The following is a 27,368-nucleotide window of genomic DNA, read 5'->3' as shown; positions in this document are numbered from 1 at the left end:
CGATTGGATTTTCCTCTGAGTTCAGTATTTTTGTGATTTTACTTTACATTTCAAAGTTTTACATACAAGTATTTTATTTCATTACATAACGTGCACTATATCTGTTTTATAAGCAGGCGTTGAAATGGAACAACAACTTAAAGAACTTGGAAAGCTAAAAGTTGAATCCAAATTATGATATATTTAACAACGATTAGTTGAAAAGAAAGAAAAACAAAAAGGTAGGTTCTATTATACCACAACATTTATTTAAAAGAACATAATTATCTAATGACGGTTGTAACTGTCTGTTTGGCAACTTTTAATGATCTTCAATTATAATTTTTCAGATCGACTGTTTTATTCATAAAGTTTATTATCTCCTGATGTTTTGCATTGAGCATTTTACTTCGTCAAAATTTTCTCCCCATTACGCCTTCTTTTTTGTTATCGTTAAGATAGAGGGCATTGTAGGGTTGGCGTGCTGTTGATATACCTGTTTAAAACTAAATAACATCACTACGATCCTTGAATGACACTTTTTTGTTGTTGTAAATATATCTACTTGCTATTAGGCATCATTAACTGTACGTGAATGCCTTATGTCAACTTAGTCAAAGTTAACAAATATTTCATAACATTTCTACTTAAATATTTCGTTGAAGGGAAAATTAAAAATCTTCCTATGTAGAAGACTAATAACCATAGATAACACACACAAAAATGATTTTTCTTTTGGAGTGATTCTCAAAAGTTCCACAAGTTACGTCTGTCGTCAAACACATTTAGTAATAATTGAAACACACTTACCCTGTTCTTTTGACTCATTTAAAATGCATTTTACTGGCGTACTATAATCCTGGTACCTTTGATAACTATTTACACCACTGGGTCGATGCCACTGCTAGCAAACGTTTCGTCTCCGAGGGTATCACCAGCTCAGTATTCAACACTTCGGTGTTGACAAACATCAATAATGTAGTTATTTTTTTACTATTAATTTCCTGTTTACAAAACTTTTGATTTTTCGAAAAACTAAGGATTTTTTTATTCCAGGCATAGCCGTATTTGGAACAACTTTTTGAAATTTTACATCCTCAAATCTCTTCAACTTTGTACTTGTTTGGCTTTATACATATTTTGATATGAGCGTCAATGATGAGTCTTATGTAGACCAAAAAGCGCGTCTAGCGTACTAAATTATAATTCTGGTACATTTGATAACTAATAACTTGACTGATATAATTCTGGTTTTTTTTACGACGGAGTATAGCTTTGATTTTTTAATTTAAAAGTTTACAAATATAAGCTCTATTCTATAGAATGGAAACACGTATCTTGAAAGATGGATGAAATTCTGGGTCAATGCCACTACTAAGAATGCAAATTTACCTGTATTTACCTGTATTATTGGCGCAAATGAAATGTTTTATTTTGTTGCAAATAAAATATGGTTTGAGGCGCAAATGAAAAACTATTTTGGCGCACATGAAATGCCAATTGGCACAAAAGCAAAGAAACGAATTCTGGTTGATGTTTCGTCCCCGAGGGTATCACCAGGCCAGTAGTCAGCACTTCGGTGTTGACATGGATATCAATTATATGGTCATTTTAATAAATTTCCTGTTGACAAAACTTTAAAGTTTTCGGAAAACTAAGTATTTTATTATCCCAGAAATAGATTACCTTAGCCGTATTTGGCACAACTTGTTGGAATTTCGGGTTCTCAATGCACTTGGCATCTGTTTGGCGTTATAGCTATTTTGATCTAAGCGTCACTGTATGTAGACGAAATGCGCGTCTGTCTATTAAATTATAATCCTGGTACCTTTGATAACTAATTGCAACTACATTAAACTTTAAAAGTCCACAAAAGCAGATGTAAACAATAACAATATATCAACGTAGCTGTGTTCTACCTTCTCTATTAAAGAGATCCATTTTTTTTCTTTTAATTTCAACTGGGTATCAGCCTGTTCGTGGTTTTCTTTCTTTCTTTCTTCTTTAATGTTTACACATACGTGAGAAGCTTGAGGACATCATTTCATAGTCCAAAAATTAAATCAAATATGATTAATGGTTTGTGAATAGACCTAACGTACATTCAAATTAATTTCCGTTTCAGCTTTAAATATTTTTAATAACTACCTGTAAATCTATTTTAAAAGTCGCTGGGTTATCTTCCTCCATCTTGGATTTTCAAATAGCAGGTAACCATCAGTCTAGAGAGTAGTATGTTATTCATGTGTTAGACTTTTCATGTTGTTATAATTTGAATTTTGATGTAACGCGTCTTCTGATTTGCTGACGTCGTTTTGTTTATCATATCATAGACAAAATTTTGTCATGGTCGTCATAAACGTGTTGTTTTTTTCATGATTTACGCCGGTTTAAAAATGGAATTTAGTATTAAATTATAAGAAATAACTGTAATATTTTGTCAGTTTATTCGAAATAACGAAATGTCATTATCGAAGGCAATGACTACATGTAACCAACGCCTAAATGATTGACAGAAAAGTTCTGTTGGGGTATAGTTTGAATTATGTTTTATACATTTTTGTACCTTCTGATCTGGTCATTGTCCTACCCATTACAGTGTTTTGGCGATTGTGCGGATTAAACTTATGGGGTTTTTTTTCTGGATTCGATTCTTTGGCATTTCAGTATATGGGAAACATTTATGACACGAACCTGTCTGCCATAACATTCGATGACCCGATTAGTAGTTGACGTTGCATTAAAATTGTCTCGCAAATAATCATTGGTTTTTATTTCATATTGATCTGGTTGTGCGTGGTCAAGAAAAGTGTAAGGAAAGTAAGAGTAGTTGCTGATGAGAAATTGTTTAGCAACAACACGTTCACGTATTCCTGTCTGCAATATGTCTATGGTCAGATTTTCATTGCTTATTCTCGGCAATATGGAAATGCAAAATGTTTTGTTGATTTAAATGTGGGAATGAAATAAAAGAAAAGTAAACGTTTAAAAAAATAAGGATTTCAAATGTCGCTTTCAGTAATCCGTGTGACTTTAATAATCTGGTATGTTCGATTAACCACGCTAATCCTATGTCAGATATTAATTTTTGTCTTTACAGAAAAAATATAATAATTGTTATTTTGAAAAGAAGTTATATGAGGATCAATCATGACTTTACCAAAATATGTATTACGTTTTTAATGATGTACTTAGGTGAGGTCTTGGAATTTGTGTCAAATGTTCGGACTCCTTGGTGTTTTCCATACAATGCAATGTAAAATATTTTGCCTCATAACACCCATTTATTTTTTCATATAAGTCTAAATAGCTCATGAAAGGTCATTTACCAAAATTTTAGAAGATTTTTTAATTTTTTTTTCTTTTAGTTTTGACACCCAAATAATACCAATGCAAATATAAGGTAGAAGTCCGAGTCAGTCTTTTCCCGCCATATTTTAAATCTCAAATATCTCGAAACATGACCTTTCAATATTTTTAGCTTATCGTTATACTAAATTGATGCTCTACAAGCTTATATTATCAATTTTGATTTCTTAATTTCTTAATTTCTACCTAACCACACCTAAGTACATCCTCAAAAGTTATGAGTTATAAGAAAGATCTGAAAAAAATATAAGTTGAATAAAGAACTGAATGCATTTTAATGAAGTTACTTAGTATGCTATTGACAAACTTCCAGAAGAGGTGTGTTGACAATTATCTATAGATATCTGTATATACAAAAGAAATTATTGAGCTGAATCGTGTCACCTTGCCAATTTGATGATAAATGGAATTACTATTTCAATAAACTGCCATATGTCATTGTATTATATGTCATACTTTATGTCAAATTTAGTTCAAAATATTGAGAATGTTTGACGCTTTTATTTTTAACGCTTAATTCTTTTAAATGCGGTATCAATCAAATAAAGTCACAGACCTATATGTTATTTTGTTTAATTTAGAGTTTACCAACTAGAACTGTCCTTATATCTTCGAAAATTAATGAACAAACTAATATGAGGTTTTGTTTCCTTACTAAATTTTTCGCCTTCAGTTTCTTACAAAGCAATTCATGCACTAAATTTTTTGTATCATACAAAAGTATCTTCAAAGCACAAAAATAAAAACAAAAAATCTTCAGTGCTCTTCAACTTTGTACTTAATTGGCCTTTTTAACTTTCGAGCGTCTTTGGTGAGTCTTTTGTAGACGAAACACACGTCTTAATCCTTGTATCTGTGATGAGTTTATTTATTTGACCGACATAATCAACATTTATAAATAACAATAAAAGACAAACACATGCATATTTTATTGAAAGAAAAACGTGCCATAAATCTGATTGGGCATGGCCCGTAAGTCATATGACCCCTTGCCATTACAGGACGTCCGTCGTTTTCCGTCTTCATCGTCCTTGGTCGAAAGTCATTTCAAATATCTTCTTTATTGAAACAACATTACAAATATTATTTAATTTGATCTGACTGATTTTAGAGTATCTATAATACTAAAATTACGAGGTCCAATTTGTCAGCCGTCATCACGTAAAAACGACGATTCAAAGAATTCAACTTTATATATAACTAATATAGTACAAAGGTGTAGATTAAACATTACACCACTCCAGGCCCTTTTGTTTTCCAAGTAATTAATATTGCCAATAATTAAGAAGTTCCGGGTCGAGTCCGATACCTATACCAATAGTATATTCACCGATTACCTTATCTGTACGTTCCGCATCTGACAGGCGCACCACCAAACGGTGTATTCAGGATTAATATGCTATATAGTATTACACGAGTCATAATCACAGGGTTAACAGTACTTAATTGTCAAATTGTTACCTATTGTAGTATTTTAATCAGTTAAACTTTCTAAGATAACAATACGAATCTATAATACTAAAATTACGAGGTCCAATTTGTCAGCCGTCATCACGTAAAAACGACGAATAAAAAATTCAACTTTATATATAACTAATATAGTACAAAGGTGTAGATTAAAAATTACACCACTCCAGGCCCCTTTGTTTTCCAAGTAATTGATATTGCCAATAATTAAGAAGTTCCGGGTCGAGTCCGATACCGATACCAATAATTACTGTATATTCACCTGTTGTACGTTCCGCATCTGACAGGCGCACCACCAAACGATGTATTCAGGATTAATATGCTATATAGTATTACACGAGTCATAATCACAGGGTTGACACTACTTAATTGTCAAATTGTTACCTATTGTAGTATTTTAATCAGTTAGACTTTCTAAGATAACAATACGAATACTAAAAATCTGGACTAAAATAAGGCGTATAGGTACAGTTTTCAATTTGTTAGCGGGCATGACGTAAAACAGCGAATCAAAGAATTTAATATTTATAACTATTATAGGACAATGCGGTTGATTAAAAAATACTCCATTTCAGGACCTTTTGTTTTCCAAATAATTAATATTATCAATAATTGATAAGTTCCAGTTCGACGGGTTCAAACAGAAAGATTTGAAAGCAGAGAAAACTGTGTATCTTATAATCAGCATGACTTTATCAGATGACAATACTAATGCTAAAATAAGGCTGCGCATAGTTATATACTTTAATTCAGTCACTGACCCGCGATTTACGGGTGTGTTCTAGTAAAGTATAAAACTAGTGATTTACCCTTTTACCTGTTTACCCTTCCGGAGCACCTGAGACCATCATCGGTTTTTTGTAGGGTTCGTGTTGCTTATTCTTTAGTTTTCTATGTTGAGTCTTGTGTACTATTATTTGGCTATTTGTCCTTTTCATTTTTAGCCATGGCGTTGGCAGTTTATTGTCGATTTATGAGTTTGATTGTCCCTCTGGTACCTCTTTTACTGTCAAGAAACCAATATTGCCGTTATTGCTTAATATAGATCACTATTTAAGTAGTACCATATATTTTGAAGAAAAAAACATACGTTGACCGGGTTCATGCTAAAGGCATTGCCCGAGGCCATTTTCAACTTAAATATTTTTCTGAAATTCGGGTCCGTCTAGACACCACAGATGATAAAAATTGCAAAATTGCATATTTTACATGTCAACTGAGTTTTCATTGGTATTTCTCGGAATTTCAAGACCAGACAGAGCTTTTGTCAAAGGTATTGCCCGAGACCATTACCCACTTAGAATATTTGCACGGAATACAGGCCCGTCTGGACACATAAGGAGGCTTGATGGTACAAAATATTCAGCAAAATTTTAAACATTTTTTTTTCATTACAAATTTTATTTATTACACTATTAGTTGTTACTTATGATACCACAATCAACCAAAACAATCGATTTATTTTGGTCCCAGATTACTTTTAAAATGTTTATATTGTTGAAAAGCTCAAAATTATCTTCCTTTGGTGCAAAAATGCCATTTTTATACGACCGCAAAAATTGAAAATTTTGGTCGTATATTGGTATGACGTTGACGTCATCGTCGTCGTCCGAAATTTAGTTCTCGAACTATAACTTTAGTAAAAGTAAATAGAAATCCATGAAATTTAAACGCAAGGTTTATGACCATAAAAGGAAGGTTGTGATTGATTTTGGAAATTTTGATCCAAACAGTTTAGGAATTAGGGGCCAAAAACAGATCCCAAATAAGCATTTTTCTTGGTTTTTGCACAATAACTTTAGTATAAGTTAATAGAAATCTATGAAATTTTCACACAAAGTTTATGACCACAAAAGGAAGGGTTGGATTGATTTTGGGAGTTTTGGTCCCAACAGGTTAGGAATTTGGACCAACATGGGCCAAAATTAAACTTGATTTCATCCAAAAATTAATTATTATTGGGGTTCTTTGATATGCCAAATCTAACCGTGTATTTAGATTCTTAATTTTTGGTCCTGTTTTCAAATTGTCAACATAAATGTCCAAAGGGTCCAAAATTAAACTTAGTTTGATTTTAACAAAAATTGAATTCTTGGGGTTCTTTGATATGCTGAATCTAAACATGTACATAGATTTTTGTGTATGGGCCCAGTTTTCAAGTTGGTTCAAATCGGGGTCCAAAATTAAACTTTGTTTGATTTCAACAAAAAATGAATATATGGGGTTCTTCAATATGCTGAACCATCTGACAGCAGCAGTAAACATGGCATTGGTCACTACTTAAAGAAAGCAGTTGTACTACTTTCGTAACATTGACCTCAGTGTTCTGTGGTATGTCTAACATTGTCTCTGAATCTTTTCGTATTTTGTATCCATTTTCTGCAATATTCAGCACACTTCCTTTGATATTTCTACAGTCCATCGAACCTCGGTCTACTCTTTGCACTGGTATTATCACACTGTCTCAAATTTCTATAATTTTTTAATCATCTTTTGGAATTTGCTGTTCTAATCAAAGGGTAAAGTTTATTAACTGTACATGATTAATAATTTCGTCTCCTTTGCGAACGAGTTTTTCAATTTTTACTACATTCAAAACACCAGACTGCCGTAAGAAACTTTGAAGTGCTGTCTTTTTATGCCCCACCTACAATTGTAGAGGGCATTATGTTTTCTAGTCCTTTCGTCCGTTCGTCCGTTCGTCCCGCTTCAGGTTAAAGTTTTGGGTCAAGGTAGTTGTTTATGAAGTTGAAATCCAATCAACTTGAAACAAATAGTACACATGTTCCTTATGATATGCTCTTTCTAATCTTAATGCAAAATTAGAGTTTTTACCCCAATTTCACAGTCCACTGAACATAGAAAATTATAGTGTGAGTGGGGCATTCGTGTACTGGGGACACATTCTTGTTGTAACTTAATTTGACTTCCTTTATATTACAAATATTCTATCATGTATCTTACGCGTGTGAATACCGAATAATTAGAAGAGTTTCGTTAAGTTAATTGTGTCATCATGATATTTTTTTCTACACCGTTTTCAATCTTGACTTTTTTGAAGTTCTGCTTACATATTTGTTTTACAAAAAGTACAAACATAATGAAAGTTCATACTTTGAGGTTTTGAACATAAATTATTTGTTTAAAGGAAAACGATTTGTTGAGAAAATCAAATAGGCCAAAGTAGAATAGTGATTTGTACACGTTATTATCTTTTTATAAGTGAAAATTGTACTAGTAATTACTTGTACAATTGTATTTGTACAAGTAATAACTTGTATGATGGCTTTATACAAGTAATTACTAGTATACAATGTGTGTACAAGTAATAACCTGTACAAAATAATAACAAGTACACGACATATATATATAACATAACTCATAACAAGTTACTTGAATCAAATATTAACAATGCTACTTAGATTTGTTTAAATGTTTCTGTACCTCCTTATGTAAAAATAATAATGATAAAAAAAACGAGAAAAAGAAAGAAAGATGATCTTATGAAAATCACGAAATGAATTTGAAATGTCGAATTCCGCTGTCAAAGGGGGTCCTATAACAGTTTTACTAAGATTTTGATATTTTTGAAACGTTTTAGTCTTATACAGTTATTTTGGTTATTAGACATTTCAAACAAATTTGCTAGGTGCTAGCCTGATAGGCTGCTAAAGTTGGCTGCCATCTGGAGTATGATTTGATACGGATACATCTGGTAAACTTCAATATAAATTAATCATACTATAGGCGATATACTTTTCTGTCTATGAACGCTTTGAAAACAAAGTAACAAAATCAACAAGAAATCATTTAATGTTTTTAATGTTTGATTCAATAAATGAAGTGACTGGGTTTTCCGAAACAAAACAAAAAAACGCATAGAGAGGAGATTGATTCAACCTCCTTACAGATGGTGAAACAATCTCCATAGAAAATAAGTATAGTTCAATAACATAAACGGTACCATTAAGGCATTTTTTCTGCACCGAATGCGCGTTTCGACAATGAATGTCTCTTCAATAATGCTTGGGCCCAAATATTTAAACATCCAAAGCTTATGAAAAGAATGAAGATCTTAAAACAAAAAGGACCAAAAAGTATAGCTACAACTGAGCAAGGAATTAGAGTTTCGAATGAGAGAGAAACATTTCCTAATTCTAAATGATTTCCAAAATATTGTAACTGCAAAGAAAAACACAAAATCCGTATTTTCATGCCAGTACCCAAGTGCTGAATACTTTGCTGGTGATACCAGCGGGGACTATCAGTCCACCAGCAGAGTCATCGACCCAGGGGTAGAAATAAAATAAACGGTACCATTTTTGTTAGGCACCAGATGCACATTTCGACAATTAACTGTGATAAGCGAATCTTCTAATAACCGTTGTAAAGATTAAACATATCCGACAACATTAGTTGCTTAGTCATATATGTACCAAAACAGAGGAAAGTATTAATTCTTTTCGTTCTATAAATATATACTGTTTCTTTCATAAATTGAAACTTTAAAGATATCGATACTGTTTCAAAAGTGTCTACTCGAAGTTCAGCCAGTCAAGATGGTTAAAACTTCCATCTGTGTGTAATAGATATCATTGCATGATCCGCAACATGTACCAAAAGGGTGAGGGGGCAGGAAACAAAAAATAACTAAGGTTTTGAACAATGCCAACTTCTGCTCTATATGCACACCCTTTGAATTGACCTGTATTTTGTTTTGTATCACCGATCGAACGGAAATTTTCCTATTTTTTGACACATTCTAGGATGATTGACAATTAAAGATCATATACAAATACTAATATTACTGACAGATACTGCATTCAATATGCAATAATAATTCCGTTTGAAAGTAGATCTACTAAAAATGAGGATATGTGGTATGATTTCAAATAAGACAACTAGTCAACGAAATAAACATGAAGTGTAAGTACGTAATTATAGACCACCATACGATCTTCATCAATTAGAAAAAAACAATTACGTATAGTCGTATAAATAACAAAATATGAAACAATTTAAAGGAGAAAATGCACGGCCTAACTTATGCCTCGTTCACACGTACATTTGATTCGATTTGAATTCAAATCGAGTGCGAATCGAATTCGACAATCGCGTTCACACACTCTTCTTTTTAATTTGAATTGATTCGTATTGGCTAATTCGAATTATCCAATTCGCATTAGAAATACGCTTTTGTTAATACGTATTTAAAAAAGTGAAGTCGTTTGGACAGTTAAGATTCGAATTAGAATTGACGTTAGGACGTTAAACATTTTGAATGCGAAGTTAACTTATTCGAATGAGTTAATGCGAATCGAATTCGAATTACGTGTGAACTCAGCATTATAACAAACAATTCACGAAAAAAAAATATGACAGACATGAACCAAAGACAACTACTGTACTACAGGCTCCCTACTTGGGACAATCATATACATAATGGGTTGGGTATAACTTGTATGTGAGCGTTCAAACCTGCCCTAAACCTGAGACAGTACAGTAACAGAAACAAAAACAAAAAAGAAGAAACTGAAAAAAATAGGTTGTAATTGACTATACTCAAAAGTAAGAAAAATGAAAACAATCATTTATGGGTTTGAAATATCGCTTTAAGAAATCCGTGCGACTGCAATAATATGGTGTTTGGTTTCCTACACCAAGTCAGATATTGTTTTTTCCCTAACAGAAATAAGTATTATAAGAATGAAAAGTAGTTATTTGAGGATCAATCATGATTTTGTAAAAAAAAAGTTCACCACCAAAAAGTGTGTTTCATTTTTAAAGTCCGTCAGTATATATTATTTTGAAATCTTTATAAACAAATCGTTTTGTTATTATGTGTAAACTTGAGTGTAATTCTCATGCAGCGTAGCCAAAGATCATTTTCATGTCTAATGATTTAAAAGAAAGATCTAACAAAAATGTATAGGTTGAATGAAAAACTTAACAAACTTCCAGTCGAGGTGTGTTAACAATTATCTATAGATATCTGTACAAAAGAAATATTAAGCTGATTCTTGACACCTAACCGATTTAGTAATAAATTGAAAAAAATACTATTTTAATAAACTGAAATGGTGTTTTTTTCTATTATATGCCATCCTTATATATTTTTGAAGGTTTATGCATTATTAACTACAACTAAGAAAACAAAACAAAGTCAGAGCAAAGCTTTAGACCCTCCTGAAAGTTGGATACGTTAACAAATTTTAACCTGAAGTTATCTATCAGAACTAAATAACAGAAAGAATTTTATCAATACCTTTGCATGTGCAATTTTAAATTGGCGGAATTTATTTTGGCGATTTTGATCTATGTAAATAACCCTGCATACGGTAAGTTATAGGATAACTATATTTGGTATGTGCATACCTTGCAAGGTCCTCAAGCCCGTCAGACAGTTTTCACTTGACCTCGACCTCATTTCATTGATCAGTGAACAAGGTTAAGTTTTGGTGGTCAAGTCCGTATCTCGGATACTTTACGCAATAGGTCTAGAATAATCAGTGTATGGAAGGACTGTAAATTGTACAATTCCAACTGGCAGGTGCCATCTGACCTGATCTCATTTGTATTGTTCAGTGGTTGTATTTAAGTTTTTTTTTTATTTTTTGTCTTTTGTTCTAATACTATATGCAATAGGTCAACTATATTTCTTGTATATTTTATGTCAGTCGTGCTGATTTAATTTGACCTTGACATTTTCACGTTCATTGATCAGTGTTAAATTTTGTGTTTCGGTCAGTTTTTCTTATACTGTATGCAATATGTCTACTATATTTGTTACATGGAAGAATTGTTAGCTGCGCATGACTGCCTGGCATGGTTCATCTGCCCTTACCTCACTTTCATGGTTCATTGGCCAATGTTTAGTTTTCTTGGTGTTAATGTTTAGTTTATGTCTTTTTAAACTTTATATTTAGGACTATCATCATAATATCAATGATAAGTAATTATAAGAAGGCCAGACATTTCAGCATGTGAACTCTTGTTATTTATCAAACAAAGGTATCTTTAAAGCAAATAAAACAACAAAAACAAAAATCTTCTTAACTGACAAAATCGACAAACCCTTTATAAAGATAAGACAAACAAATACACGTTTTATTGAAAAAAAAAGAAATTTCATAAACCTGATTTAGCACGTTTAAGCTTACTTGGCTGGTTAGTCACATAGCCCAGTCCATCACATAAACGTCCGAAGTGTTTCGTCTTCATCTGCAGTTCTTGAAATTTCTTTCAAATACGTTCTTTACTGTAACAACAATACAAATATTATCCAAACTTAAGTTAAATGTGCTAAGGCGGTATCAAGCATAACCCTTGTGTTTTACTGTCTATAAACCAATATGGCCGTCATTGCTTATAAACATTGAACACCACGACACAATTCAAGTAGTTATTATAATATTGAAAATAATAACACACGTCCAAAATCAAACGACCTGATTTATTTTAAACGTATTAATTGAGGTCATTGCCCACCTAAACCTTCTGGGACCCGGGTCCGTTTAAACACCACATTTTTACGTCTTTTTTCCATGTCGACAGCCTACTCTTTAGATACTAATCGGTAATTTCCTTTGACAAAGTTATTGACCAAATCTAGCCTATTTCAAAGAAATTGATCAAGTCAATTACCCGCTTAAAATATTGTCCCGGATTTTGGGCCCGTTTTGACATAATGTTCAAATTTGCGACTTAACATTTAATATTTTTTTAACTCTATCAAGACACACTTTCGATATTCCTCGTAAATTCTCTACGGCAAATTTCTTGACCAAACTTGGCTCATTTCAAAGGTATTGACCACGGCAATTGCTAAATATAAACGTCATAGGATTCGGCCCCGTATAGACACCATACCGCTGTAAAGTTGCAACCCAATGGTTTTTTTTTAAGTCAACTTCCGACTGTGTTGGCACTCATCGGCAATTCTCTACGGCAACGTTTTTGAAAATCTGGGTTAGATTTAAAACTTTACACCATATATGAATATCATCTGGTTTGATTTGCGTGCGTACGTGTAAGTCATCTGTAATTGTATGGCATTTAATTTGATGTTTTGATTCAGAAAATGATGTAATTGAAATTATAATTTTCAGTAATTTGTGGATTTTCCAAAACAAAACAAAAAACGTTCAGAGTAGAGTGGTTACACAATTACATCCCTCAGGTGTATTTGCCAAGGTTAGGTGACACTGTTGTAGTCAAAGTTTATGCATTCTTCGTTCAATTTTTTTTTATACTATTGAAGAGGGTAAATGAACAAATGTATTCTGTTTCATTGAATTCAAATGGCTGACAGATTTGTAGCAAAACAACATGTAAAACAGGCATAAAGTATTATTTCATTTCGTTCAATATACTGTTTCTTTTATAAATGGAAACCTTTAAGATATGGAAAACAGGAATAAAATTGAGAAAGGAAATGGGGAATGTGTCGAAGCGACAACAACCCAACCATAGAGCAGAAAACAGCCGAAGGCCACCAGTGGGTCTTCAATGTAGCGAGAAACTCCCGTACCCGCAGGCGTCCTTCAGCTGGCCCCTTAATAAATATGTATACTAGTTCAGTGATAATGGACGTCATACTAAACTCCGAATTATACACAAGAAACTAAAATTAAAAATCATACAAGACTAACAACACTGTGCTTAAACGGCTGTGGGTAACTTAAGTTACCCACAGCCCAAGATGGAACCGCCTTACGTCGGTTAGGGACTTCTCTTCTATAGAATAACAATCCCATGGATACATCAATTAAACCACTGAATTAAAAAGTTGTATTACTAGTTAAGGGAAACCCCTAAACTTAACAGGTGATTAAATTCTACAAAATAAACGATCACAGCACGATTTGAAAAAAAACGATTAGGCTGTTCGTACCTTAAAAACAACTTGTCCGTAACTTTTTTATTATACCAATAGGAATGTCCGTAACTTTCAAAGAATCGACATACGTGGATGTAATGTTTTACTTATGCTAGAGATTGCATCGAGTACATAATCAGAAATGAAGAAGATCTCTAGTATGATATAATTCATTTGAATTAGAATGGAAGACAAAATTGGGGAAAATATGAAAAAAATAACGATAAATCCGTTAAACTCAGGTCTGATTTTTTATAACGTCGGGATACCCAAATCGCCCAGTTCGGAGGGTTGTTTCCTACCATTGTAGATAATCTGTTGAAACATCATTGTTGATTTTTATTTTTGAACAAGTAGACTACACAAGTATTTTTTACACATGCATGTGGCGTGTATGCACTAAATGATTTTCTACCAGCAATGACAAGAATAGATCATGCGTAAACCCGGGATTATTCTTTTTTTTTTTTTGGGGGGGGGGGGGGGGGGGGGGTGGGCAAAATTGCCCGATCACATGACAATTATCAAAGGTTCAGCCAAAAACGATTATATTCAAAAGACATTTATTTCCATTGATTTAAAAAAATCACTTAATTCTAAGTCTAGTGACATAACGATTCGATATTAGAATTTATAGTGGTCTGTTGCATTCGATGCTCGAACTTAATGGATTTGCAGTAAATGAGAAAACTTGAAAAAAGGACATTTTGTAAAAATGTATAAAACCTAGTTTTACAGCTAGCTGCATATTTAATTTGTATGCAAGTTGCATTAAATTACATTAAATTGAACTAAACTAAAAGACACAATAGTTAAAATTCAGTGGCATAAAAGGAATAGAGCAATCAACATAGTGTAACAATTAGAAATAGTATTTGAAAATATAAATAACTAAGACAACAGGGCAATTTAATAGTTTAACAATCCCTGATAACATACAAAGAGAAATAAAAAAAAAAACATTCTAGGAAACGTATTCAAAAAAACATAACACTATAACATACTGGTTGGATGTATAAATACCGAGCCGCGTCAAAGAGTATTCATCAAAATACACATAAAAAGAAACAGAGGTGTAAATAAACCGCAAACAGATAATTAAACTAAAATATTTAAAAGAGTATGACAAAGCCATGGTGCGAATCGAAAACGTTCAAACCACAACCAGGATAGAGTACCACAAACCCCACATAAAAACTTCTGCTAATAAAACTACATTTGGTGGTGAATGAGTAGTATTAACGGCCGCGAAGGTTACAAATGTGATGTTAATTGTCTTCTATTTGTTGAAATGATAATTCTTAAAATTTTAAATCAAAAGTTACCCACATTTGAAAATAAAGTTACGGACAGTCTGCTTAGTTTCGATCAAAAAGTTACGGACGTCTTATGCATTTTTTAAAGTGGGCCTTGCGCTTAAGTGAACTCTATATTAACAAATGTATGGTAATTTTTAGTTATTTCTTTATTCAATAATCCTATAAATATTTACATTCTGCATGAAAAACGTCGCAAAAGGTACATTTTGTATGAATTAAATATCAACGAGTTTAGAGTCCGCCATCTTGGGCTGTGGGTAGCTTAAGTTACCCACAGCCGTTTAAGCACAGTGAACAAAGGCCAGAGGCGCCTGACTACGGACAGGCGCAAAATTGCGGCGGGATTAAACATGTTTATGAGATCTCAACCCTCCCCCTAAAGGGAAAGCGGTACTATTACATTTTCCCAGCATTAGGTTGGCCTTTTGTGTACCAAAGACAGGTGAAGGAAGTCAACTTAGGAGGGCTATGATTGGATGTAAGGGTACAATATATATTTTTTTATTATCTATGAATAACTGCAGTGTGTAAATTTACAATATAAATTTTAAAACTAATTGAAATATTTTCTAGAGAATTATTCGAAAAGGCTTCCAAAATTTCATAAATTTGGTGTAAAATGACGGTGGGCATGGATAACATAAACAAGCTCCGTTGGAAATTGGTCATGGTACTATTTGGCTTCAATTTTTAAAATAGAGTAATAAAGTACTAACACCCCACATAACTGTTTTATCCAGGTTTTTGTTATAAAAACTGGTAAATTTAGAAAATGTTAGTATTGTCGCCTATGGCAGAATAAATAGTACCGTTTTTCCTATACCTCTAGCTAAAGTATAAAAGTAAACGCACAACAATTCGCACATTAAAATTCAGTTTAAGAGAACTCCGAGTCCGATGTCAGAAGATGTAACAAAAGAAAATAAACAAAATGACAATAATACATAAATAACAACAGACTACTAGCAGTAAACTGACATGCCAGCTCCAGACCTCAATTAAAATCATTGAAAGATTATGTCTTCATCATATGAATATCAGACAGAACGATTAAACTAAGACTTTGAACAATGTAAACTTTCATATAAATGAAATTTTTACCAGAGGAACATGAATGTTGAGAATATTCTGTTTTGCATGCAATACTTTTTGAATTGTCCTGTATGAGTGTATTTGTGTTATCACCATGATCCCGATTGAAAGTATATAGATTGGAAGCCCTAAATAAGCGTCTGTGAATAGATTGTAAATACTCTCTACAGTTTGGTTTATTTAAGTGTCCATCAAAATTATATCAAAGATGATTGTATTCCATAGGTTTAATCAATGCCGATGTGATGTTGTGTCCGTAATACCCTTTTTTTCAATCACAGGAATATTTAATCCAAGTCGGTTCCTGAATAGGATTATTCACGTCAAGTAAAATGTGAATGTGTATTTATTTCTTAGTTTTGCAATCATTATCATTCATTATGTTAGAACGATAATTTTTTTTGGAAAATAAGTATATTTGACCGTTGATTTTCACGTTTGAATGATTTTACTCTCGTCATTTTTGGGCCCTTTATAGCATGCTGTTCGGGCTAAGCAAAAGCGGCGTGTTGATGACCGTACTTTGACCTATAATGGTTTACTTTTACAAATTGAGACTTGGTTTAGAGTTGTCATATGGGCACTCATATCACATCTTTTTATATCTATATTTGCTGTTAGTGCTATAAATGTTTCCACTCAGTTACATACTTACTCATCGATATTTCCTTTTCCGAAGCTTTCTGGTATGGTTACCATTTAGCGTCATGTTCAAGGGATTTTCCTATTTTTCTTTCTCTTAATGTTAACGGCAGTTATTCTGACAGTTGGTAAATTGAGAACAGTTATAAAGTTCATAGTTTGGACCAGTTCCTGTATCTTTACAGTCTATAAAAAGATACGTTTCTTATTTCACTTTATACAAAATTTTAATGGCGAAATAATCTGGACAATTGCATTTGTTTCTTCACTACAATTGTGTTTTTTTTTTATGTAAATTATTTCTATCACTTGATCGGTATATAATATTCATACAAAAAAAAAACGATTTCTTACTACTTATTGAAAACGTGGGTATATAATACCACAGTATGCAGAAGATGCAGCATATGCGTCGATGAGGTCATTACCAAAAATCAAAGGAAACGCACTGTCTTCGTCCATAAATGCATTGTATATGCTAAGCTTTAATTGAGGAAAGTTGAGTTAAAATTAAGGAGTGACTGGATTCTAGAAAACAGTTCGATTTATCATGAGAACGAAGTTGCCATCAAGTCAGAGTGGACTGTAATTAAATACAAATATTTCAATGGTGTTTCCAAAATCTTGTTAAACGATATGGTTGACCGATTTCACTATACAGAAAGGTAGCAATCAAAAGATCAACATTAGCCTTTTCTTAAAAAACACCAAAAAAATGTGTTTCAACTTAGAGAATCGGTTTAATGACTGTTTAAAAGTGAATTTAATGAATGTTTGCATTCGCCCAGACCAAATTGTGTTAAAAAATAGACATCATTTCCGATACAAGACTGATAAAGTTTAAGTGACAATAGTTCTTTACTCATGTTACCATTACTTGTTTAAACAATATGCATTGGTTACCCTTTTCTGTAGAACTTAGACCTGCATAGACCTTTTTATCCCTTGAAGCCTATCAGAAGATAAAAATGAAGGAACATTACAAAATTCTTGGACATGATTTTGGACCATATTATAACAGATAGATGTATATTTTTTGGGAAGGTTTTTTCAAAAAACATAAATATGTGGGAATTTGTACTTAAAAGTGGTTCTTAAAGTCCTCATTGAGGGGTTACCCAACATTTTGGGATGTTGTTCCAAAGCTGATAAAGGTCCTTCTTTGTGCATAATTTTAAATTGGTAAAAGTCAACAATCATTTAATATCCTTTCACAAGACAATAAATCCTGGTCTTCTAGCTACATGTTTTCACTTGTTTTGTTACGATCTGACAGACTGACCTGTATACCAATTAAAAAGCATTTGACAAAAACAAATAATGAAAGGGATAGTACTGTATTTCTCTTCTTAGCGTTTACTTGATCTTCCGTTGTTTTCCTCTCATAGTTGATGTGTTTCTGTCGGATTGAGTACATGACCTGGATTTGTTTTCGCTAAATCGATGTACGATTATTGAACAGTGGTATGCTACTGTTGCCTTTATATACTTAAAATTATTTAAATAATAGTTACATTTCATCTGTAAAATGATATAATAAGCAAGCTATGAATTTGCTTCGGTATAGTGTGCATATCATACGATAGTAAGTACATGTAGATACTTATAATGTACAATCGTCAGATGAGAGTACATATTGTCTTCTTTTTGTTATTTCGATAAATAACAAGCTATCTTTTGCAATAAAATGAAGATGTTTTATAATAAAAATTAAGTTCTTTCAACTCAAATTACTACCCAAGCATCTTGAAGTTACCTCACTAGATTGAAATAAAAATTCCATGACTTTCTATCAAAGAATGTTTACCATATTCTGAGATTCCTTACTTAAGATTTAAAACAAATGTTTCTTTATCAATATTCTTTATCAATACTTCATTTAAAATAGAAAGATCATTTTGTCTTTTTGTTCACAATTGTATGACATTATTTTAGCACTTTCAATTAAAAAGTAAAATCACAAAAATACTGAACTCAGAGGAAAATCCAATCGGAAAGTCCATAATCAGATGGCAAAATCATATGACAAAAATATGCCTATACCATATCTATTTACTCTTCTATGCACAAATCATTTTTAATCTAGTAAGTATAATTGTACTTCAAGTATTCCTTAGTTTCCTTTTTCATGCATATTGGCCAATTCCCTTTCAACAATAATTTTCCCTCACTTATTAGTTATTACAATACATATGCAACTTAAAGGAGCTTAATTAAAAAGATATAAGAAAAACTGGTATGAGTATCAATGACACAGCTCTCCATCCAAGTCACAATTTCATCCAAGTCATAATTTGTAAAAGTAAATCATTATAGGTCAAGGTACGGGCTTCAACACGGAGCCTTGGTACACACCGAACAGCAAGCTATAAAAGGCCTTAACAATAATAGTGTAAACCATTCAAACGAGAAAACATCTATGAACCACATCAACAAACGACAACAACTGAACATCAGGTACCTGGATATTTTTTAGTGTTGACTGGCTGACATTGATTTGTTTAACAGCTCATACATTTTTGTAGACATAATTTTGTTTTGTAACCGTGACGTCATCAACGTTTTTTTCATGATTTAAACGGCTTAAAAAGGAATTAAGAATTAAATAATAAGGAATAACACTTTAAAATAACTTGCTACACCGGTCATTCAATGTGCATCACATTTTTGATGTTATTTCTTTATAGACAGACAAAATACTACAATCATTCCTTAAATATGCTTAAAATGAAATTCTGCGTCCACACTAATAGAATTTAAAAAAAAAAGAAGTTCAAAATGCTCTTTAAAGTCCTATAATTAACTAAATTCTCTCCAACCGGGTATACATATATACAATTTTTGTATTTGAAATGTATCATTAAATTGAAGGGGCATAACTACTAGTATTTATACTTGCATACTGAATGGATCTGATTACTAGCTTACAAATTTGAATGCTATTTTTCATGGTGGTCAGATTCCGTCAAAAACCTTCAAAAAAATTGTTCAATCTGTGGAGTAGGAGCACTAAGGCATTATTTGACCCAAACATTACCGAAATTAAAAAAGTTATCATACATATTCTTTAATTTGTCAAAACTAGACCATGAGCCTTTGGCCTCTGGCCTTTGTTTAATTTAAATTTGTTAGTCTTGTATGATTTTTAATTTTAGTTTCTTGTGTATAATTCGGAGTTTAGTATGACGTTCATTATCACTGTACTAGTATACATATTTTAAAGGGGCCAGCTGAAGGACACCGGGAGTTTCTCGCTTCATTGAAGACCCATCGGTGGCCTTCAGCTGTTGTCTGCTCTATGGTCGGGTTTTTGTCGCTTCGACACATTCCCTAATTCCTTTCTCAATTTCATGATACAAGGTATTCAGAAAAGAAAGACAAATTTCATATTGATCGAGTTACAATGGCAACAAACTATGACAAAATTTGCATATTTTGAAAAAAAAATTGATTTCCCTTTTTTTTTTTTATTAGTTTTGGCCCTAGAAAATAAAATGTTTGATAACCATTTATATTGGCACATAATGTTAAGAAATGCATAGGGTCAAGAAATATAAATGAAAAACATAAAGATTGTTATCTGTTGACGTCACAATTACGTCATAATATGTACTGTTTTCACTAAAACGATGAAATAGACAGAATTTATGCAGTTTCTCATCTTTATTTCCGTTGTAGAAACATCGTGCGAAGCCGAGAAACAACCAAATAATTTAAGGATGTACACCTCTGAGGAGCCAAACATTTCTAGAATTGAACTTTTTTTTCTTAACCTGATTTTTGGGTTTATAAGACTGTAAAAAAACTATTGGTGAAAAAAAAAACATTTGGTGGTGCACTTTTATTTTGCTACGACCCTTCTTTTGAAAATACCTAATTTTGATGATTTTCTCGTTTTTCCTCAAATTTTACCTATTTTTGGACTATAATCGTGAAAAAAACACAGTTCCACAATTAAGCTTTTTTTTTATACTTTCAATAAAGATGAAGTGGACATATCTGAATAAATTTAACTTAAAAAATACTATAGGTAGGTGTTAATATATGAAAGTTTTATCATATTTTGATGCTTTTTTGTGTCAAATTTACAATGCTGTCAATTTTGTAAATATGTGATTTTTCTTAAGTTTAAGATAAAAATGCATATCATTTCAACTTTATTGTTATAAATGATTGAAAAAAATATGTATCTAAGAAATTGGAAAAGACAAAAATGATATGGGATGTGCATGATTCTTTGAAAATCATTTTTTGTTTCACTTATCCATTTTCTCAAAATTTTGGCTAAAAAAACTGACTTGATTGGTCCTAAAATTTGAATACTGAATTATACAAAAACCATTCATTGTATATACATAGTTTTTTCACAGAGTTATGTTTGATTATAATATTCTTAAAATTCATTAATATATTCCACTGTTATATCCCATGTTTTGGAAATAATTCCAGAACGGGATTTCATCGAGACTGAAACGTCAAAAGAATACATCCTAAACAGAAGCTTTATTATAACTATTGGCATAATCTCACAAAATATAAAGGTGTTTCTTTGGTGCGCACATACTTTTTTTAATCTAAAATATACTTAAAATTTGATGAAAAAAACAAGGAAAATCACGAAATTTGACAAAATATGCAAATGAAGTCATGATTTGTTGCCATGGTAACTTGTTCAATGTTAAATTTGTTTTGCTTTTCTTGGTATCTTATACCTCAGTCAAGTTTTTAGTCATTTAACAATATGTATGACAACTTTTGAATTTGCAGTAATTTTTGGGCCAAATAAATATAGTTTAGATTGGAAAAGTACGTGTGCAGCCAAGCAACAACTTTATATTTGGTGAAATTATTTCAATAGTCATTATAAAGCTTCTGTTAAATTATTTTGTTGTTTCTTGGATGCTCACGATGTTTCCTCAGTGGAAATAACGATGCAAAACTGCATAAATTCTTTATTTTTCCTCGTTGTAGAGAAAACGGTACTATGACGTGATTGTGACTTCATCATATAAAAATCTCTATGGTTTTCATTTACATTTCTCATTGCTTCTGGATCCTATGCATTTCCAGACATTTTGTCCAAATTTGAAATAGTTGTCCTACAAATTATTTTCTTGGGCCTGAAATCTTCTACCTTGAAGACAAATGGAAACATGCAAAGTTTGAATATGATCAAAATACTACCATCAATTATTTAGGAAGTCTTTACGTTTCAAATGCTGCTTTCTGGTAAAGAAAGTTAGTTTGCTATCACTGGAAACTGCATTACACTATTGTTGTGTTGAGTTCAGTGTAAATAGCAATGGTGTTAAGCCGAGGACAAAATATTGTATAATCAAAAGCAACTAATCAGAACATGATAAATTGATTGTTAATATAATCCCTACATAATAATCTGATTCGGTGAATTGTAATTATAGAAAGTTAAATTTAATGAATAAAATCTCTGTAGACTTCAGTGCATAACTATGCCATTGTTAATCCAATCAAAATCTTATTAAAGTATTAAGAGTGAACTTCGTTTTTGTAGGTTTTAAATTCTGACGATAATTCCTTTACATCAAAAATGCAAAGAGAACTTTTTGAAGCGTTTCTGAAAAAGTTTGGATTGACTAACTCTTATCCGGAAAAAATAACATTAAATGATGTTATGTGTGAAGCAATGAAAAAAAGGAAACCTAATACGTTTGAACATATTCCGTGGAATTATCTATCAAAAATTGTAATGACAAATCCTGATGCCCGAGACTTAGAAATAAAAACGATTTATTATCGCTGCAAAAAAAGTCCAAGCTCAGATTCACGAAAAAAATTGCTTGATGTAAATGATCAACTGAAAGGCATTATGGGTGATTTAAGCGACGACGACGACGAAGACGATACCGACGACGACGATGCGGATAATATCAACAGTTTTGAAGAAGCAAATCCGTTAGATATTGCTTTTGCAACTTTTTTATGCTGTAACCCAATACTTAAACAACTAATTACTACAAAAATGAGTAGGTGTCGTCTTGCTATCCCTTTTATCTACCAGTCAACAGAACGAGGACTTACATGCTTGATATGGCCATTCAGAGCCCTTACGAGTCAACGTATAAACAGTGATGGAATAAAATACGAGGATGCATTAGTAGACCAGCCTAATAAGATAGTAACTTGTTTAAGATTTGGTAACTCTTCGATATCGAAGTCTGAAATAATCAACAAAGTGTTATCAGAAAAATCTCATAATACATTTTATCACCGAAACTGTCAAATGGGCAATTCACCTCGTATCCTTTCCAATGGATCAGTAGAAATATCCTGGTATTTTCCATCTGGAAAAAAAGACGAAGTTTTCAATGATACATTAGCATTTTTAAATTTAAGAGGTGATGCATTTGTGGAAGCATCACTAGCAAATATATTGATGCAAGTTGCAAGTCTTGTCGTAGCATTCATGGACTCTCGAGTCCTAGAGAATAAGGATGAGATGAACAAAATATTTCAGAGCATTCATAAAAAAAAAATTCCAATTATTTTTTTTCTCGATGCAACGTTCCATGCTCACCAAGACGTAGAAAAAACTTTACGAGAATATGTACTGAACGCCAATGTGGGTGGCAATTTACTTAAAGTAATGTCAATTAAGTCAAGGAAAACTCATGAGAGTGAAGCTAATATGATGCAGCGTTTCAGAGTGGTAATTTCCGATTTGCTAAAATTAAAGGAACACGGAAAATCTTTGATAGAATGCATTCAGCTATTCAAAGAATTGGGTATCAAAAATGAGGAAGAAACAGAGCCTTTTGTACGGGTTAATAGGAAAACAAACGTCATAATGGGAAAGATAGGCGACAAACCAAAAAACAAAATTCTACCATTGCAGGCAAAGCTATGGACTGAATGGTCTTTCATGCAGAAAGCTTATAACAGAGTAGGAACCAATACACAATATAAAGACAAAAATCGAATCCAAAGAGAAATGCGTGATCTTAGAGAGCAACAGATTAAAATTCTAAAAAATTTGTCACCGGTTATGCAAGACATTGTAAGTTACTTAAATGAAATTATAGAATCAAAACAGAATAATTGTTTGATCTACTTTTTCTATTATCTTCAACAAAAACTTGATTGTCATTCTAGAAAAGTAATTCCTAAATATAGTAATGAATATCAATGTCATTGGAATAAATGGAAAGCTGCAGTCGAAAGTAACAAAACTGGTAGAATTGAAAAACTCAGACATGTAGTTGATGATGCTGAAATGAATTTATCTCAATCGTATTTTGGTTTAGAACATGTAATTAGAGAATTTGGACAGATGTACGAGACAATTTCAGATATTGATGAAGATAAAGCACCTACAAATTTCCTCTCAATACGAAAGTTTCCAGAGATAGTAGCCCAGCTGATTCTCCAAGGCTTTCCATTTGAAATAATGGATGGTGATGCCTCAAATGTTGCTATATCATGGATAACAGATGTTTTTTTTAATCTTCAGAACCTAATTGGCAAACGAAAATTGTTGACGATTTCGATCCTTGGACTACAAAGTTCGGGAAAATCAACATTGCTTAATTGTATGTTTGGTCTTGAATTTCCAGTGAGAGCAGGTAGATGTACCCGTGGAGTATTCATGCGATTGCTACCTGTTCCGACCGAAGACTATTTTTTTGATTATATTCTTGTTGTTGACACTGAAGGTCTGAGAGCACCAGAATTAGGAATGCTCAAATATGATCATGACAATGAGCTAGCAACGTTTGTTATTGGTATAGGAGATATAACTATCATAAATATTAAAGGTGAAAACACCAGTGAAGTTCAAGATGTTTTGCAAATCGCAGTGCATGCTTTTATGAAGTTAGTTTTGGTGAATAATAATATAAAGCTTAAGCAATCTTGTATTTTTGTGCATCAGAATGTTTCCCTTCAGGATGCCAAGGGCAAATTAGTTCATGCTACACAAAAAACCGTCGAAACCCTAGATACAATGACAAGAGAAGCAGCTGATCAGCTGCATATAGTAGACATTAAAACGTTTAATCAAGTTATTCAATTTGATGGTCAAAAGGACGTATGGTACCTCCCCGACCTTTGGTACGGAGACCCCCCAATGGCACCATCAAACCCAGGGTATAGTAGACGTGTGGAGGAGCTACGGTGTAAAATTTTATTGGATAAAACAAAAACAGCCTCCATTCTTACTTTACCAGAAACATGTCAACGAATAAAAGATCTATGGAAAGGAATACTTTCGGAAGACTTCATTTTCAGTTTCAGAAATAGCCTTGAAATTAAAGCTTACATTAAAGTAGAGAGAAAATTTCAAAATTTGTCTTCTCAAATTAGAGCATTCGTTTTCCGCTACCTACAAACTGTCATTAAAGGCAAACTTGCTATTTGTTGTACAGAACAAGAACTTGAGTCAATCTGTCATGAATACAAACAAACGCTACGAGAACAGGTAGAGTGTGAACTTGAGGATAGGAAGAAGGATTTAGAAATATTTTTTGAAAATAATACTCTTCAGAATATTGTAGGTAAGTGGAAAAGTACGACAATCATGAAATTAACTAATATGACTGAAGAATGTATTCATAATACAGCTAAAGATGTAGATAGAAAAAAGGAAAACTACAAACTCATTTTACTGAATGCATCTTCAATGGAAAAAGATGAGAAAGAAATTAATCAACAAGTTAAGGAACTTATCCAAAGGATGAAAGGAAAACGACTACAAGAGGATGAACTGAAACGACAGTTCAACAGTATGATGCAAGATTGGATTGAACGCCATAAACCTCGACTTGAGAAAAATGAACTTTCTTTGAACGATCAACTACAGGCTGTAATGATGGATCGTTTAGGCACAATAGGATCGTTTCTAAAAGAGGTTAAAATTAAGCAAGACATATCTTATGGAAATATGAAATCTTTAATCAATAGCATTCAACTTGAAAATATTCATGAAAAATATATAAGTATACCTAACGTTCTGCGTCAAAATATTTTTAAAAAGAATAATTTTAAAACCTGTGCAAAGAGAACATTGGACATTACAAACAAGATTTTTCTGAAGTCTGACAGAGCCGTTGCAAAAAGAATCAAATTGGACGAGAGATTCAATTCAATTTTCATTACTGAACTTTTAGATATCATTATGAATGAGATAGACAAGTTCAACAGTTGTGAAAACGACGCGTTTAACATACTTGATACATATAGAGCGATGTTAGCAGTACACGTATGTAACTATGCAAAAGAAGTGTACGGTAAGATGAACGAAAGGTATGAAAGGAAACATGGTTGGGAGGCAAAAGTTAAGGTATTCAAAAAGAATATGTGGGAAATATTCTATAATTCTGTACTAGAAAAAGAAAAAGAGTATATTGCAGCCTCTCTTTTTAAAAATGTTGTGCTAGAGGTTGCTATTAAACACATTTCGGAGATCATGACCGAAGACATTAAATATTTTCTTCGCGGGGAAATTGGATCATCAAAGCATGCTATGATGACCATGGTACTTGATAAACTTGCAGATGAGGGTTCTTTTGAATCTATAATGTCTTATATGCAATGCACGGAGGATTTTGCACATAAATGGGTAGTCAATTTTGCTGAATCCAAACTATTTGAAAAATCATGTAGTGATCAAAATGAATACTGCAAAATAGCCAATACATATACTCAAAACATAATAGGTTGCGTCACTGATAGTATTATATTTGCAACCGAAAACACAAAAAGTCGCAATTTAAATATTTGGATAAAACACTTTACAAAGAAGGTTAATATATCTTTGCCGCTATCTGTTGTAAATTTTCGCCAGATAACCATAGAATTTTCTGATGGTGATATAAAAGACTTCTCGGACTTCCTCAAAAGGGAAATCGAAACATTGGAACAGATTATGATAACAAAGTTTAGGTCTAAAACCAGGAAGAACATAGTGTGGAGTAGTGAAAATCCAATCGATACGTTTTTTGTTGAAACTTGGGGATGTAACAAACACTGTCCTTTTTGTTGTGAGCCCTGTCAGTTTACATCGAAAGACCACATAGATATAACACCACACAAATGTCTACAGCATAGGATAAGTGGTTTGATAGGTACTTATATTTCACCCTCTAATTATCTCAAAATCGAAATTTGCAATTGTACAGTTATGATGTCGGATAAAACAAAACGAAAATTTAATTGTTGGGCTTGCCATAACGAATGTAAGAAATCGGGCAAGTGTCAAGGCGATGAGAAACAGATGCATTCCTATACTGAATATAAGAAATTTATTCCGGATTGGGATATTGCACCAGATAATACATTAAGTCTTTCTAACTACTGGGCTTGGGTGACAGCTACTTTTCAAGACATGATTATTGAAAAGTTTGACATGAAGTTGCCTGAAATTCCAGAGTCCTGGAAAAGAATTACGAAACAACAAGCCAAAGATTCCCTTCGTAAACAGTTTTAATCAACTGAAACATTGAAAAATGCCAGGAATATGACAATTGTTCTGTTGTCGTTTAAAGTGTTAGAGCTTTGAATTTACCATTACCGACAAATTTCATTTTGAATTTTCTTTCGAGTTCGGTATTTTTGTTATTTTACCTTTTCCTATTAAACGATATGACACT

At 32.3% G+C, this 27,368-nt stretch overlaps 1 long non-coding RNA gene across 1 annotated transcript; it reads left to right on the top strand.

Moving 5' to 3' along the window:
- Nucleotides 1–114: 114 nt before the first annotated feature.
- Nucleotides 115–27,368, top strand: LOC143072224 (uncharacterized). The gene is made up of 2 exons (XR_012977077.1): nt 115–221; nt 22,277–27,368. It is a non-coding gene; the product is annotated as an uncharacterized LOC143072224 (long non-coding RNA).

The sequence above is a fragment of the Mytilus galloprovincialis genome, chromosome 4 (genome assembly GCF_965363235.1).
Source record: "Mytilus galloprovincialis chromosome 4, xbMytGall1.hap1.1, whole genome shotgun sequence".
Taxonomy (NCBI): Eukaryota; Metazoa; Mollusca; class Bivalvia; order Mytilida; family Mytilidae; genus Mytilus; species Mytilus galloprovincialis.
The sequence above is the reverse complement of the archived record's forward strand: the minus strand, read 5'-3'. Positions and strand labels throughout refer to the sequence as shown.